At 37.5% G+C, this 17,568-nt stretch overlaps 1 protein-coding gene across 3 annotated transcripts in view; it reads left to right on the top strand.

The window, feature by feature from the left end:
- The window catches only part of LOC115450048 (atlastin), a 43,060-nt gene that overhangs the window by 14,090 nt on the left and 11,402 nt on the right, over positions 1-17,568 (top strand). The window lies entirely within an intron of this gene.

Here is a 17,568-nt window from a genome sequence, read left to right as displayed (position 1 = left end):
CCTATTGGGTATAGCGTGATGATATATAGCCTATAGCACTCCACGAACAAAAGGCTATCCAACGCAAAAAGAATTTTTCAGTTTGGACCGGTAGTTCCTGAGATTAGCCATTACTGCTCCGCTCCTATTGGGTATAGCGTGATGATATATAGCCTATAGCACTCCACGTACAAAGGGCTATCCAACGCAAAAAGAATTTTTCAGTTTGGACCGGTAGTTCCTGAGATTAGCGCGTTCAAACAAACAAACAAACAAACAAATAAACTCTTCAGCTTTATATAATAGTATAGATTACTCCAATTAAGTCGCTCATATAACTACAGACATTTTATATTGGACATAAAATAAATGTAATAGTACAAAGTAAACAAAGAAGCCAGCTAGGGGTGGCAGGAAAGCTATCTGTTTAATGTTACTGTACTCGTCATTAGCGGGGCTCTAATTCAACTAAAATACTTAAAATAATTATGTCAGTTACCCATTCTTGGCTTACCCGCTGGAATTTACTACTGAACCATTTTGGATGGCACGGAGTTAGTTTGAGCTTGAAAAAAGGATATAGACTACTTTTTACCGAATTGTTTTTGGAAAAGTAAATTGATTGTAAATAAAGCTCCAGAGGGCTACGAAAGTTTCGACCTTTTTCGAAAGCTTTAGCAATTTTGTCATACATCCATTTTCGGGGAACATGTAAAAGTAATTTGCCCTCGTAATACTTCGATTACATCTTCATACGATGCTGAAAGGAAAGGAAAAAGTATTGAAGTATTTTTATATGTAACAAGTAAAAGTGTACAAACTCTGACTCCGTAGGTTTCTTATAGGTATGTGAGAGTCCACCTGGGTAGGTACCACCGCAATGACAATTTCTGCCGCCAAACAGCAGTGTGTAGTCACTGTTGTATTCCGGTTTGAAGGGCATTGTAGCCATAATAAGATTTAACATCTCATGTCTCAGGAGGGCGAGCGCAATGGAATACCAAAAAATATTTTGTAATTCGAGGTACTGGATGGTGTTTCTACTGTTTATGGGCGGTCTACATCGTCAGCATCGGGTGCATGACAAGCTAGTCTCGTCATTCAAAGCAATAAAAGAAATAACATACCAGAGGAGTGGTGTTGACCGCAGAATAACTATTACATCTAATGTGTAGAAAAAACGATGACGAACAACTGAAACAAGTTTGTTGTTGTTTTAAAACATCTGGTTTACGTAGGCTGTGGAACTGGTGAGTTTAAGGTTCGATCAGGTCAGGTTACAATTTATTATGTTTTCATTAGGAAAAATAAAAACACGATGTATTTGACCGGCATGAGATGGAATTGAGCTCGGCTTATCTCAAACAGCCTGTAGAACTATTCTGAAATTAGTGAAAAAAAAATTTCACCGATTCTCGTACTAGTCTATTCCTAGGGTAATGAGTGCCATTTAACACCCTTGCCTCCTACTCGTGTAAGAATTATCAGTTTCGGATCAGTAGCTTCAGAGATTATCTCCACCAAAGCTTAATTCTTTATAATATTTAAGAGTGTGGCAGTTTTTCTTCAAAAGTTTTGGCGACCACGAATCGGAAGACGCAGCGTAGGCAGGCCCCCCACGAGGTGGACCGACGACCTGGTGAGGGTCGCCGGAGTCCGATGGATGAGAGCGGCTCAGAACCGGTCCCTATGGCGCTCAATGGGGGAGGCCTATGTCCAGCAGTGGACGATTCCCGGCTGAAATGATGAGTTCTTCTTAACTTCCACGGCCAATGGCTATAATAATGTTAGACTAGTGCCATCTGACCGGTGCCGGGTGCCGCCTGGGTGTTTGGATCTTTCGTTTTCCCACGCATGCATTTTGGCAGACCACCAATATTCGCAAATTTCCGCACACATCCGAAATATTTGACACACATACCTGTTTAAAATTATCTCGTGTAGACCCTGATGGTACGAACCAGGACCACACCTCTCCGTGGAGTTTAAATATACCACGCTGGTGTTTTGAGAGGGTGAGAGGTGGACCTCATTGATCAGAATTTTGACTATTCGGTTTTCTAGGCGAAAATAAGTTGCTATTACCGTCTAGCAGTGGGACTATGAGATCGAACACACTGACTAATTGATAGCGATTTCATAGCGAACCGAATTCGTTGCGAGCACACTGCAAATTCGCAGTATGTCTTAAATATGTTGCGCGCTGTTTATAACTGTGAATTCGCTAGCAATTCGCCAGCGTGATAAAACCCTAAGCTTTTATGTAAATATATTATGCGTAGCGGGCGACTGCGACCCTCTGAATAAAAATGTAAAGTTATTGCTTAATATTTACTTTTATTTGAATATTATTTGTTATTTGACACTCGGTCTTTGTTCTAGATTTCAAAATCTTTATATTGCTTTTTTATTTTTATATAAATTTCGATCACGATTTTTGCTCAAAATTATATGGCGCGATGTACATTTTTGGACGTGTTTAAAAACTAGATTTAGGATTCTAGTTTACAATAGGTTTTATGAAGAAATTAGCATATTTAGACATCATAATTATTGAATAATACATATTTACTATATTTCTTATTATAATTTAAAATTGTTAAAAATTTCGTGCGTCCCGAGTTAAATAAAGACTGTTGATTTGTTTGGTACGGACGCAAAAAACTTGTCAAACTTTTTACATGTTCCGTGTAAAGGCGGACAGATAAAAAACTAAAGATAAATGATAACAAATGCCGCATCATTCCAATTTTGTTTTATTAATTAGGTATTATCATGCGTGGATTTTTAATTAAAACCAATTCCTTTAACTTACTACTGTAATCGTCACTCATAATTTTTGATTAAAAACCACTGTTTTAATTGCACTGAGCTCGTCGTAACATGTCTTATAATACCAAGGATAACACTGGCTACTACATCCTGGAATATTTATAGCGTAGCCTTCTGATACTATTCACAAACAATATTTTGGTGGCGATGGGTGAAATTTTTCGAATGGAAAGCCGACAAACATTTCGGTACTAATACTACTAATTGTAATTAGATTTTAGCTCACTATGATAGATATATTAATTATTTATTTGCTAATATTATAATTTATTTTCTTAAATAAATTACAAAAGTAAAGCCGATAGGAATCCGGTTTTATGGACCCTTCAACACAGAAGTATTTTGTCGAAATTTCATAGTTTTCTTGGCTTTGTTCAACTTTGTCTACTTGACAGCCAAGTAAAATCGTATGCCAATATTGGCCATTGGTCTTAAATAGCTACGCAGTGGAAAGAAAAACAGAATTATTATCACAGCATTGTTCCGTACATAGCTCAGTAACGTTTGTGAATACTTTAGTCTCGTACCAACAGGTGGGCAGTTAGCGCAACTTGATGATGGAGACTTATTGGAAAAATGCCAGATAGGAGCCGCGGTATTTTACTTTCTACACTCTTTTGAATAAATTGCCTAGCCATGAAATCTGGATATATGGCCTTGACCCAGCCCTACTCACTTTTATCCCGGTCACAACTCGATCTCTCACCAGCACAGTAAAGGCCGCCCGAGGCCGTCAATACGTAACCAACAAAAATAATCTCTCACTACATGACATAAGATACATAATTCAATATGTTATAATTAGCATCAGCTCCATTTCGCACGTAACGGTTGATTGAAAATATACTTTGTGCGTACGACTTTAGGTGTATATTTTAATGTACTGTCCAATATCGTAGTTGCCAACAAAATTCTTCAGACATCGAAATCAAATCGAACATATTATAAATATTTCCGCGGGATGCACGGCTTGGATGTCATCCAAGAGTCAGGTTATTGACATGGATGTATGGCAGTTGGCGGCGGTATCGCCATGCGTAATGCCTAGGTCCAGCGTGCGCGCTAGATGCCTAGATTTAGCGCTCAGCTGATGTTATTAATGAAGACGTTTGTTTAACACAGATATCGTTATATTTATTAGTTGTGACAGTTATCACAGCTGACTGAGATTACGTTGGTTAATTTTGTTGAATAGTAACGTAGAGGCGAACGCACACGACGTCTTTTAAACACGCTGAAGAAAAATGAGTAGGCAATATACGACAAAACTATTTAAATAAGGATTTAAAAAAAACGTTTGGTATGCTCTCTGTGCATCTTCAGCGCTCACATAGACTATGCGTGCATACGCAGGTAGAGTACAGGTAGTACAAAGGTAGAGTTTTAACTGCATTGCAATGAGCGCATCTTAGTTGCGTTTGACTAACTTTAAGTAAATAAATGATGACTGATTGGGACGGAGGTTTTGTTCTGGACAACATTCTGATTTGCACTATACCTGCATGAAGTAGACTTCACATAGTCACTCCCAGTGCAAATCAAGAATTTATCACCAATCCGTAAAACGAAAAAAAAGAAACCACGGTTTTATATAATAGCCACAATATTATTGATTTTATCATAAACTATAATGAAATAAAGTCAGTAGCCGAATAAAAAACGCGTAAAAACATTGTGTTAATTATATTATATGATATGATATATAATAATTTTTATGTCCATTGTTTTATTTTACATCACATTATCAAAGTAATAATTGATTATAATTATTACTTTTATACGCACTTTTTCTTGTACCTAGTCGTGCGCGTGCGTCTGCGGAACGAATCAATTGGTTAATTCTTCACACTTTAATGTAAGTTTAATCAAAGAACTCCATTACTTTTTATTTACACACCCAAACACTTGGATCTCATTAACAATTGTGCAATCTAAAATATCGACAAATATGACTATTTAACATTCTCCAACATTAATGCCATCCTCAACAACTCTTCGTAAATTGATAATTTCTAGCGGACTGTGCTGTAGATTGCCGCTTCGCTCTCGTGCAGTAGAGATAAAGAGAGTTTGGTGCGGCGTTGTACGTGACCTTAGCGATAATGTTCGCAAGGCCATCGCAGATAATGCGTTGCTGGCTAACCGGCGGATTGCAACATGTTACTTGCGTGTTTATAGTATCGCTTCGTTGCTGTCGTATTGAGGTACTCATGCTAGCACAGATCTAGCAATTATGTCTGGACCTTGAAGTTTGCTAAAGAGCAATACTACCTAGTTTCTAGATCTAATAATAATGATCTGACAAGAGAGTTATTTCGATGATTTAGACATTTATATATCTTGACGGGTGAAAGGCTAATTGACATAAGCGACATTTTTTAAGTGACACTAAGATTCATACATATTTAAAATCAGCTCTTGTTTCTATGTTTATTTTAATCTAGTTAATTTTTTTCAAAAAGAAATGTCGCTTAAGTCAGTAAGCCTTTAACCGTCGATCTCATATCTTGAAAAGAAATGGCCGGTCGATCGCACGCGACATTCGTATACTGTCCTAATTACTCTTATCTATTACACATAAATGTTTATTTTACTAAAACTACGAGATTTCTGTAGTACTACAATGAGCTTGCTACCTTTAGATGTGAAGAATCATATCGTCCAGTATACTCGTATAAGCGACAATGTGTTAAGCCGCAACACAAGTGAAGATTAGCATGCCGCCATAAATATAGCGATTGTGCCTACACAGGTTCGCGTATAAGAGGCCTACTTATTATGTTTTATTGATATAATAAATTCGATAATCCACACTTAGCATGTACCCTATATGAGAGGTAAAGTGTGTAGGTTTGTTTAAAGTAATCACCGAAGATAGTGTTTTATTTCGCTAATACATAACTAAATGTAGTTTCACGCGGTTTCTCATTTTCAGAGGTAGGCAGAGGTGTAACACGAACATTATGTCAGTAAAAAGAAAAAAAATGGCTTCCTTTTAAAATCATACCAATTATGTAATGTTACGATCTCATTTGTGGCAGCCTTCGATTAGTCCAACTTTATAAGGATAGACGAGGGCAAGTACCACTTACCGGAACAATTACAGACACCGCGTAAGTAGCAAAAATAAAAAAAAAAAACAATAAAATGCCTTGTAGTCCCTAAGCGACAGGCGTTAGGCGACTTATCCTGATTCCATTATTTTTAATCAGTGAATGGACATGATCAAAGCCGCCCATAAGCCATTTATCTATACATTTGAATATTGCGTAAATATCGCGCTGTGAAAGTATGCCAACGGGCCATATATTAACAGCCGTCGACGTTTTATCGTAATCATGATAGTATTAAGCCGATCGTCCACCGCCAACTAAGTTAGTTTAGCTTAGGTCGCATAGTTGAGCCAGTTTTTTATACATGTGCGTCCACCGGAAACTGCCAGCTAAGCTATGTAATAGCCCAACTAAGTTGAACTAACTTAATTGTGTAGGCGGATACGTAACTACGTGAGCTAATCTAAGCGCCTCTCCCCCCCGCCCCCCCATCTTACCCTTCTAGCACGTGTCGCTAATGTTTGAACGTGTATGTACAGTGAGTGAAAGTGCGCAGTGTAATCCTCTAAACTCTGGTCATAGATCTTCTCTTCTTCCATCACGTCCGATTAACTTATCATTCTAGGCCAAACTGAGCATCACTAACGTGGTAGCTTATATTTCGGTGGACGGATAACGTATTTCATAAGATAGCTTAGTTCAGTGAGCTTAGTTTTCACGTAGTTTAGTTGTCGGTGGACGCTCGGCTTTATAGCGGGATCAGTAACACGGGTAGCGTTATATCGTGCCGATATCGACACGATACGATATCTTATCGTACGACCTCCGGTAATTGTTATAAAGATAATTATTGTTCACTAGCCGTGTCCGGATTTCCCGTCGGCATCATCAGTAACTTAGGGAAGAATCTTCGATGCATCATATAAGACATAAAGTAGTTATTTATGTCACAAATATTGTGACAGCTACTATATACTAAACTCAGTTCTACATATTTATAATTTGTTACTAAATGTCGGATTTTATAAAAATCCAGCAGGCTGTATTAAAAATATGTAGTATATGTTTACGCGAATGTTAGACATTGAAATAAAACTATTTTAGGGCTGCAAAGCTATCGAAAAATCGGGAGAAAATTATAATATAAAATACCGCGATAAAATCCGTAAATAGTTTTATTTCCATAACAACTCAACCAACCAACAAAATTATAAAAAAGTATCAACCCGATCAGCAATTATAGGAAAAAAGATAAATATAGTAACAGGTTAACAACATACAAATGGGCCATCGTTTGCCAGGTAGGCAGTATATCCCGAGGCAAGGGAAAGATCGGCCGCGGGCTGTCTCCCGACTAACGAGTGCATTCACACTGCAACCAATTTACTTTATGCTGTTTAACCGACTTCAAAAAAAGGAAGAGGTTATCAATTCGACGTGAATTTTTTTTTTGTATGTTTGTTACCTCAGGACTCGCTCATTTATGAACCGATTAGGAAAATTCTTTTTTATATTATAAAATATACTTTGATAAATGTGTACGAAACAAGATGGAGTCGGCTGTAGGAGATAGTGGGTTCGATTATACTTTGAAACGATAGTGTGGTTGCGATTTTTTGGCGCCCGTGACGTTACAATTAGGCCTAGCGGAAGACCAGCCCTGGTTTTTATCAGCATATACTGAGGTGGGATCGCTTTTGTGACAAAATTTATTTGTGTTTGTTTTTTGTTTATTTTTGTAAAACAAAAATGATAGGGACCTTCCCACCCTCACAGCCACCACTACAACTCCTGTAAACCAGGATCAGCAGTGGCATGTATTTTATGACACTGAAATGTGAAGCTCGGCGAGTCTCAGGGAAAACTAATGTCATTATCCCGCAACGAAATCAATCAAACAGAAAGATAGGGAGGAGTTGGAAACATCAATTATCCAAACAAAAATGATAGAAACATATCAACAAATTTAATACCAGTAGCCATCGTTTGCTCGGACATTGCTTTGTCTCTCATATTTGAGTCAAACAATGTAAGCCGCTTCAAACTTTGCATAAGTTTTCATCTCGGAGAAATGAAAATAGGGACGGTATTGTGAAATCTAGGGACTTGTTACTATATTTAAAACATTAAATTAAATCATTGTTTTAACTCATCAATTATAAGGCTTGAAAAATAAATAATATCATACATATAGCTCTAGAAGACGTGTGTTACACTGAAAAAAAAAATTGTAAGCCTTTCAATTATAGTAGACATGGGTTTTTTTTTAGAGCAGATGAATGTTGCACGGCTATCGAATGACGTCACGGTCATTAAATGGCTGGAGCGTGAGGGAGATAGGTACATATTTACATTATGCGACCATTTAGAAATATAAAAAAAAATAACTAACTTATTCACAGTACCGATGTATATTTAAAACATTTTGAAATGCATATATCTCGATCATTATCACTGCTGATATGGCATTCATTTTAACGTGTATTTTATGTAAATACTTTTACTCACGATGTTGGATGGTGTTTCTATTGTTTATGGGCGGTCGTATCGCTTACCATCAGCCGAACGGCAAGCTCGTTTCGCCATTCAAAACAATAAAAAAAGGTAGTACCAAGATAACGGTGTTTTTAGCAATGCTATAGTAAAAGTGTAATTCTAATGTTTTCCAGCGCACGCTGTAGTCGGTAGGCTGTCCATACACGTGGCTTTCAAACGATTTCATAAAAAGAGTAAGTGAACCAGTGTGGTAATGTACAGCGATATGTCTAATGAGGTCGCTCATTAATCATAAATTAATATCTCATGTAAATAAACATTGTTTTTGAAGGGATAATCAAGGGATAGGTGGACAGCAAGCGCAGTGGGTGGCCTGGTGACTTTCAATTTAATGATAGTTGAGACGAGATGCCAATAGAAGTGTGTTGTTTTTATTATTTATAATACTTTATTCTATACCACCAAAAGGCATAGTATATCCACTAATAAATAAAGTACAGTTAGTCGTCTTATCACTCGAGGCAATTTGTTACAGACTACCATAGCTTAAAGACATAGAAAGAAAAAGAAAGTATTTGAAGTAGAAATTAATTTTATTATTGAACATATACTCCATATTAAAGAAAAGGAGTTAAATTATTATATTAATATACCGCAACGAAATTAATAGAAATAAAGAGATTCAAACATGAAATGTACAATATTTAAATACAAAATCAAATAATCTTAATACCAACAGTTCAATATTAAAAGACAAAAGAGCAAGGTTACAGGTCCTATCAAGGTTGACTGAGTATAGACTGCGTTCTATCGCATGCGATATTGAGATTAGGGGTCGATAATCTCATCTCGTACTGATAGCGTTTGTTTCGGGAAATTTTTATTCAGATAAGATATTGTAAATACATAATTGGGCCCTGATGAAATCTCTCTTTTCATCTACCTTTCCAGTTACCACTCTCATATATACCACAACGGGTGAAATCCTAATTGACATAAACGACACTTTTTTTTCTCTAAAAATTTTAACTCTTTTAAAAAAAACATAGAAAAAAGTGCTGATTTTAAATATGTATGAAACACTAATCTCAAAAAAATGACGATTAATTCAATTCCTTCATCCCTCGATAATATTTTAAATGACTTAGAAACTATTAGGCGATTATTGGATCATATATTTTTGTGTCAATATGGTGACTATACAATAAGATTCTATGTAATTACTAATTGCAATGTATTAGAATATGTTGCGTGCGAAACAGACGGATCATCTTGACCTTCACCGCGTGCCGCCTTCCACGTACCTTCGTAGGATGCGGCAATTACCGTCTTCCATGTTGCTTAACATTACGTACAAGTTAGTTTCCTACTTTCTGTTGTTGTGGTATTCCTTGTGGATACGCCGGCGTGATATACTTCTGGGATAAAATAGGCAGTTTATCTAGGACATGGTCTATGTGGAACAGCCTCCTGACCAACTGGAACTCCTGTAAGCCAGGTTAATAGTGCCACGCATTTTTTGACTGCGAGCTGTGAAGCTTGATGAGTCTCTAACACCAGTAATCAGTTTAAACCTGCAAAGAAATTAGGTAAAGAAAATAGAAGAATAGGGAGGAGTTAGAAATATATTATTTTACTTCCCTCCATAGCAAAGTGGTCTTATGCCAAATTTCAAGGAAACTATAACGTAAGGTGATTTGTCATTAATTCTCCATCCAAACATCTTCACAACGCAATACATGATGGCATCTAGTTGGTAAGACTGGGGTTGGTGCAAAACCGATCATCATTCTAGACCACTGTAATTATTTGTAAAGTATTATCGAAGTGTGATTTTAATTACAAAGTACCACATGTGCGTCTGCACTGATCACCCTGAGACATTAGCTGTTAAGTCACGCAGCGCCTAGGGGGCAATTGATACGGAGTAGACATTAATGTAAACCATTTTATTTATGCCCAGCATTTCGTATGAGAAGGGTGGTGAAGGGTCATATAAATCGATTGCTACCAGCTTTCCTTTATCAAGAATCTAAATATCATTAGAACGATTTGCACACTGTATTTATGCATATTAGTACATATATGTTTCATCAGGTTCCCATTCGGAAATTTTCATCTTTCGCCAAACATTCTTCAGTGTGCGTCGGTCATGCGCATGCGATTTTACGTTGTATTCACATTGCCTATTAGATTCATATTTACGTACTAAGAATTATCACTGATATATTTATTTATAGCTTTATATATACATGTATGAATTTTAACAGGCGGTTATAATTCCAGAGGCATTCTCTAAACCTAACGTTGGAGTGTCGCGCTCTAGGATCAACCTGTGTATATCCGGTTCCAACCAGCCTACATAATTGTGTCGACTGCCAAAGGGTTATTATTTCTCGTCGGTCGACATATTGGACTCCACTCCACTTACCATCAGGTGCAATGGAATCACTTTGCTGTGCACATAACGCCAACTTTCAAGATGATGCAGAGATAAGACAATGTGTTATATTGCAAATTGCAATCCAGTTGTTATTCCAATGGCCGGGCAACGTGTCTGACGCTTCAATAGAATTCCCTATACGCTGCAAGCATCAATAACAAATGTCTCATATTATAAGGGAAATCATAATTAGCTTGGAGCGTTAGTTAGTGCATTCAAGTTATAGTGAAGTCTCATAATCCTCGATACATCGGCTACAATTAGCTATAAACCGGAATACGACCCATTGCTTTGAAATTGGCGTTAGTCGTGAAGCAATAATCATCGTCCAAAGATAATATGTCGTACATTAATGTCTAGTTCGAGAGAATAACCCCCCAGTAATTACGCTCCAAGCTCTCCTAAGGATACCGCCCATTACCGTCTTCCACGTTGCTTAACATTATGCATAAGCTAATTTCCTACTTTTTGCATATTCAACTACGATCGTTAATCCTGATTGTGTCCTTAGTTTAAAGCAATAAGGTAGAGTTTCCAACAGCGTGGTTTCCTGGATATTCTAAGTTCAAAGCAATAAGGTAGAGTTTCCAATAGCGCGGTTTCTTTGATTACGGTGATGCCTGGAAAGAATTTTGAATGCAGATTGACGTTTTGGTTAACTTCAAAATAATGTTATGAGATGGTTCTTGCAACAATAATCCTTGAATTAATTTAAGTATTAGTAAAAGACTGCGTTGGTGGCGTAGTCGTATTGCGGTATGAGAATCGCGCTGAAGTCTCGAGTTAATATCCCGGGTCGAACATATTGCGATTTCCTATTCAGTATCAGCATGAGGTCGTGAATTTGTGTGCGGCGTGGTCTTTGGTTCGCCTCTTATCACATCATGGGATGGAAATTGGAATATTGATGATGAAATGTATATGCGCTTATTGTCTCTGCCTACCCTCCCGGTAATAAAAGGTGTCTGTGGTGGAAGGGGGGTTACAGGTAACAGCATCAATAAGTACTGCATCAGATTTCGCGATCTACATATTCCCGACTTTCATGAAATAATTTCTTGATTATACATACATGCAACATCAATAACAATTTGAAAGCTTACAGCCAGACTCGTAAAAACTAAATGCCTTTAATCATCTCAAGAACAAAAACTCAAACACCGGTTTTGTTACGTGTAGTGTAAGACATGATGAAGCGTGATCTCGTGATATCAAGGGCAATGTAATTATCCACAATTCGTGTACCTCGATGAATTGAATGATCTTTGTGTTATAAGCAATAGTCTAAAACAAAGGCCTCCTTTCTTTGCAGTCACACTTTTTATCGAAGCGATAGACAAAGGTGCAAGGCGGCTGCTCGTCGCCGTGTGCAACGTCCCATGATATGATAGAGGGCAGTCTATTGCCATCTTCATCATCATTATCTGCCACATAAAGTCCACTGTTCAATATATCCCCTAAACATTTCCAGATAGACCTATGTTCATATTGCCATCGAACACAATTTGACTTCGGACTGATGCTTATCTTTATGGACATGTCTTTATAATTCTCGTGTGCGAAGAACGTCTCAATTGGTTGGTTTTGGATTGTTATCAAAGGGTGCAGTAGTCACTAAGTAATAAAATAAAATAAGAATACGTATGTGTATATCTAAGTTTAGTCTTGCAAGTTATAGCAGCAATATATTGCGCAAAAACTGCTAGATGCGTTCACCTAAGCGGGAATATTTCAATAATTCTATAAACATATATCTTGCTGCACGAGCGATAAGCTTAAAAAATTGCAAGAGCCAGCTTGCAGTGATTGTTAACACGTTGATTTGCTTGTGGAAGTCGACTTCAGCAAGTTTTCTTTCTAATCTAAACCTTGGTTTAAACACCAAACATTCCATTTTCAAATTATCGAATTTCGCAACAGCCGTCATAACCATTGCCCCTGCGCAGAACGTGACGTGAGCAACCCGAGTGTCGAGTGCGGGGACCGGTTGTGACGACCTCACAGTGCCGGCCCAAGGTCGCGGCAACCCGTTCGGTGCATAAAAATCCACTGCACTTTCACTGAAACACAATCGATTCGTATTACATGAACGATCATCGGATAAGGTGTTTCACGGATACGTTTTGCCGGCAAGTCCGGTAACCGGCTAATCCGTGACCGGTTTAACCGAAGATTCTGTAGAGTATTGAGTACTATATATTTTTCACAAAAAGTTCCGCTGACTTTTCTATTTTGAATCCAATCACATTAATAAAGATCTTCAAAATAGAGCAATCGAAAGTAAATTTACTTTAACTAATCCGAAGCTGTTTGTGAAAAATGGGGCCAGACTCGCCTTCTTATATTTATGTGTCTGGAACGCCCGGGACATACTCAGCTTCTAGTTTCACAATCTACAATAAAAACTGCTCTGTTATTTAAACTTTATATTTAAAGTTTATAGAGTTGCTTTTTCCAAAAGTGACACATTGGTAAAACATTATTAAACAGACACAAATCATACAAAAACTATGTGGTTAGCCTCGTATGCTGGTCTGGTTGAGTACGAGCGCTTAGTCTGTTTCTACCGACAAGCATAATGGGCCTGCGTCTCATATCTCAGCGTGACCAGCACAATACATATCTATTTGAAGTTCTGGTTAAAGTTGCAACTGTTTTAAAGCAGTCGTAGTGCACCACACAGCATGTAACCTCAAGTCGAAGTAATTTGATCAAAAAGTTCATGAAAATAAATTTGCCAAGTTAATATAATTGAATACAGTTTCTGACCGTAAACGGTGATATATCCTATATTGACTTTATTTTGACATTGTTTATGTAACAATGACTATTCATCTCGCATGAAACCATCCTTTAAACGTAATCATATGGCATTGTTTACTTTTGCATATTATTGTATTCAAATTACACGCGTGTTGTTCACGGTATTCTCCTAGCCTTTAGAGCGTGACGTTTAATGAATTTAAATTGTTTATGGTAGTCGGTCATAGTGACATAATATCACAGTAGTTATTACGGAATATTTGACCACAAATGGAATTTTTTACTCTATACAATGATGCAAGTTTTATTGTGAAACTAGCTTTTGCTCGCGGCTCCGTACCCGTTGAATCTTTTTCCGGGATAAAAGGTCCTACTTTATATTGCCCGGAGTAAAGTGGAGCCACATTTAAATCAGAACTCTAGCTATACGTTGGTGTAAGCTGCATTCAACCCCATGACTAGTTTTTGAGTGATGCGTGTACAAACACGCGGACTTACAGACGGACAAAAATTGTAAAAAAAAACATATAAATGTTTCTTTAATATCTTTAATGTACAGAAATCGGACTATCACAAATTTATTATATGTAAACATTAAGCTTAATGTAATTAGAATTTCCTTTTCAACGAATTCTATCCATGCTTATGTTACATAGTTTAGTGGTTAGAGATTCGTTCCATTTATTAAAAATAGTGACAACTCACACATAATACTTAATTCTCACGTAGACGATTTTTGAAAATGTTATTTGAGGATATTTTTTAACCAAACCTCAGGCTAGCAGCCCTACGTACTAGTTCCTTCACGCGTGTGTCCCCATTGTTATGGTTTTAATGTAAGAGGCGGTGGCATTCCAGCCCGGAAGTCTCAACGTCCTTCACACTACAACGCACTTGGGTATAAGGCTTCCGATTAGCCGGCATTACCGACTATTCGGACGGGTTGCACGTTTCTATTACAAAATATATGTTATATATTTTTTTTATTGCTTTGAATGACGAGAAGAATTTGCCGTTCGCCTGATGGTAAACGATACGATGCTCATAAATAGTAGAAACACCATCCAACACCTTTAATTACAAAGTATTGTTTGGTATTTCACTGCGCTCGGTATCCTGAGACATCAGATGTTAAGTCTTACTATGTCCAGTAGTAATACTGGCTACAATGTTCTTTAAAGCGGAACACGACAGTGACTACACACTGCTGCTTGGCGGCAGAAATAGACATTGCGGTAGTACCTACCCATGCGGACTCTCACATACGAGAGATCTACCACCAGCATGTATAAGAAACTGCCTTGGTGGCGTAGTTGTACTGCATGCGCGGTACGATAGCGCTCTGGGGTCCTGGGTTCGAATCCCGGGTCGGGCAAAGTGATGTTTGGGTTTTCTGCTCAGTATCAGCCCGGAGTCTGAAATTTGTGCCCGATATGGCGATAGGCTCGCCTTCTATCACATCATGGGACGGAACACACTTGGCGAAAAGTGGGTGCCCTGGTTGCGCCTCTGCATACCCCTTCGGGGATAAATGCGTGACATTGTATGTATGTATGTATAAGAAGTTAATATCAGCGATCAGGTGCACTCTATTCCTTGACTCTCATAGTTCAGTGAGACGGCAATCCGACATGACCGAAGAGGGATCAGGCGTAGGACCAACGGCTTTACGTGCTCAAATGTCGGACTTTACTGCAATTACCAATAGGTGACCTACTAGCACTCTTCCTCCCCCCTCTAAAAATCACATAGCACGACCCCCCTCCCCTCTCTCAATAACCTCATACCACGCCTTTCCCATGCCCGATTTCACGGCACAGATTGCGTTTGATTTTTAACTGGTATCCGCCTGTGTTACAATCGGCGCGCTAAGGTCGCGGGCCGTATTGTTTATGGTCGATTAGTGTGCACGCGTTACTACTTTGTTTGCACACGTCATTCATTGTCTCTGGCAGTTTGTGTTGTCTGAGTAGGTTGTACTCGGAGCTCTGTTATGCTCTATATCTATACTAATATATAAAGCTAAAGAGTTTGTTGGACGCTCTAATTTTAGGGTCTACTAAACCTATTTTTTTTTGCAAATAGTAAGCTATATAACTTTTAACTCGGAATGTTTTTATCACGCAGGCGGAACCGTGAGCAAGATGTAGTCCTAAATAAAAGTCTTATTAATTAATGCGCTGTCCCTAGCAAAGCGAGGCGCTAGCCGTAGTTTGGAAGCTATTTATTCTATATTTATAATGTAGCAAAAAAATAAAATATTTTTTTTACAATATATTAATCCGTGGCACGATCTATCTACGTCCAAATGTTATCTATATATATTCTATATCATTTTTTCCAACAAAACTCCAACGTCCACGGACCTTTGCATTTATAACAAAAACTTTGTTTATCATATTAAGGACAATATTAAATTTAATAACTTTGCAATACTACTAATGAGGTCTCGATATCGATTGTTTGCTATGTCAATACGAGCATTTCGATTGATGCATGAGTTATTTGGGATTCGAATTTAGCAATAATGATAGTAGTAGCCCCGATAGCCTAGTAAGGTGTGCAACTGACTGCCGAGATGAATTTCCGCATGTTCAAAACCCAAGGACACAACACACCTCTAATTTTTCTAAATGCATGTATTCTTTGTAAATTATCGCTTGCTTTAACGTAAAGGAAAATATCGCAAGGAAACCTTTACAAAGGTTAGCTATAGCACTTTTGAGGGTGTGTGAAGTTTACCAATCTGCACTAGACCAGCGCGGTGGACTAAGGCCTAATACTTCTCACTAGTAGAGGAGTTCCGTGCCTAGTAGTAGGACAGTATATAATACAGGGCTTATATTATTGTAATGAGGATAGTAGATTGTATGATCTCCCCTACTATAACAGAGAATTAGAGTAAGCTCAGCAAAATTTGTTTTGTATGCATCTAAACCTATCCTTTAGTTAGCACAGACATTACCTGTCATAAGTTTAAGTCAGGCTTGAAGTATCGCAATTATGATGTATATGACAATTATAGCATTGCGAGACAGTGGCGAAGGGCGAAATTTTTCCAAAAGTAATACGATGCAAATAAAATTGTCTTAGTAAACATATTGAGGCTAATTTAACAGAAAATAAAAACTAAGACAAATCTTAATAGACCGAAAAGGAGAAGTGGTGGTCATTGACGTATAGTATTCTATTGACACGAACGTCCATATAAACTATTTGTTCAAAATCTGAACTAAAATGGCAGCCGAATCGTCACTGTTGTAATCTATTTATTCACTTGAACATCAAATACTTTTACTTATTTGACTAATGTTTGTTATTCAAATCCAGGTTAACACTTAGAATCGAGTAATTTCTATGGACGCGTCGCCACTGTTACGAGAGATATAAATTCTGCCACATGGCTGGTGATAGTTGAATAATCGCAGTCGGGAATTGAAAATACGTCAGTTACCTCGATACATGATAACAATAAAATTTTACAATTGTTTTATATGTTAATTGAATCGGAATATATGCGTCTGTTTGAGCGCCGTCTGGCATTTATAACAATGTATAATGCAATACTTATTATTTTATTTTAGACCGTTGATAAAGTTTTGTTTGAAGTGACCCAGACTTATCGCATCGCCAACGCGTTCAAAGGAGAATTAACGTCTTAAAAAAACAATGTTCAAATGAGAAGTTTGGGTTACCTAGCATGAAGTGCATTGTAAAACCAAATCGCAAGTTCATTAAAAACTAATTTTTAAATAATTAGTTAAAATCTAAATCAATATGTGTTAAAAAACTGATGGTTTATATTCGTGCACTCGAATTGACCCCTCTGCAACTGATGGTAAGCGAAGCGTGAATCCAGATAGAGTTTTTATGAAAGTTGATTATCCCTCGCACGTTGACACAATTATGCCGTCCTATTTAAACAGGTATCTAATGCTCTGATTCTAAAAATTCACTGATGGGGAGGCTATATTGATTTATCTTGACACGAATGTTAGACAT

This window comes from Manduca sexta, chromosome 13 (assembly GCF_014839805.1).
Source record: "Manduca sexta isolate Smith_Timp_Sample1 chromosome 13, JHU_Msex_v1.0, whole genome shotgun sequence".
In the NCBI taxonomy this organism is placed as follows: domain Eukaryota; kingdom Metazoa; phylum Arthropoda; class Insecta; order Lepidoptera; family Sphingidae; genus Manduca; species Manduca sexta.
Note: the sequence above shows the minus strand (reverse complement) of the source record. Positions and strands in the feature narration are given on the sequence as shown.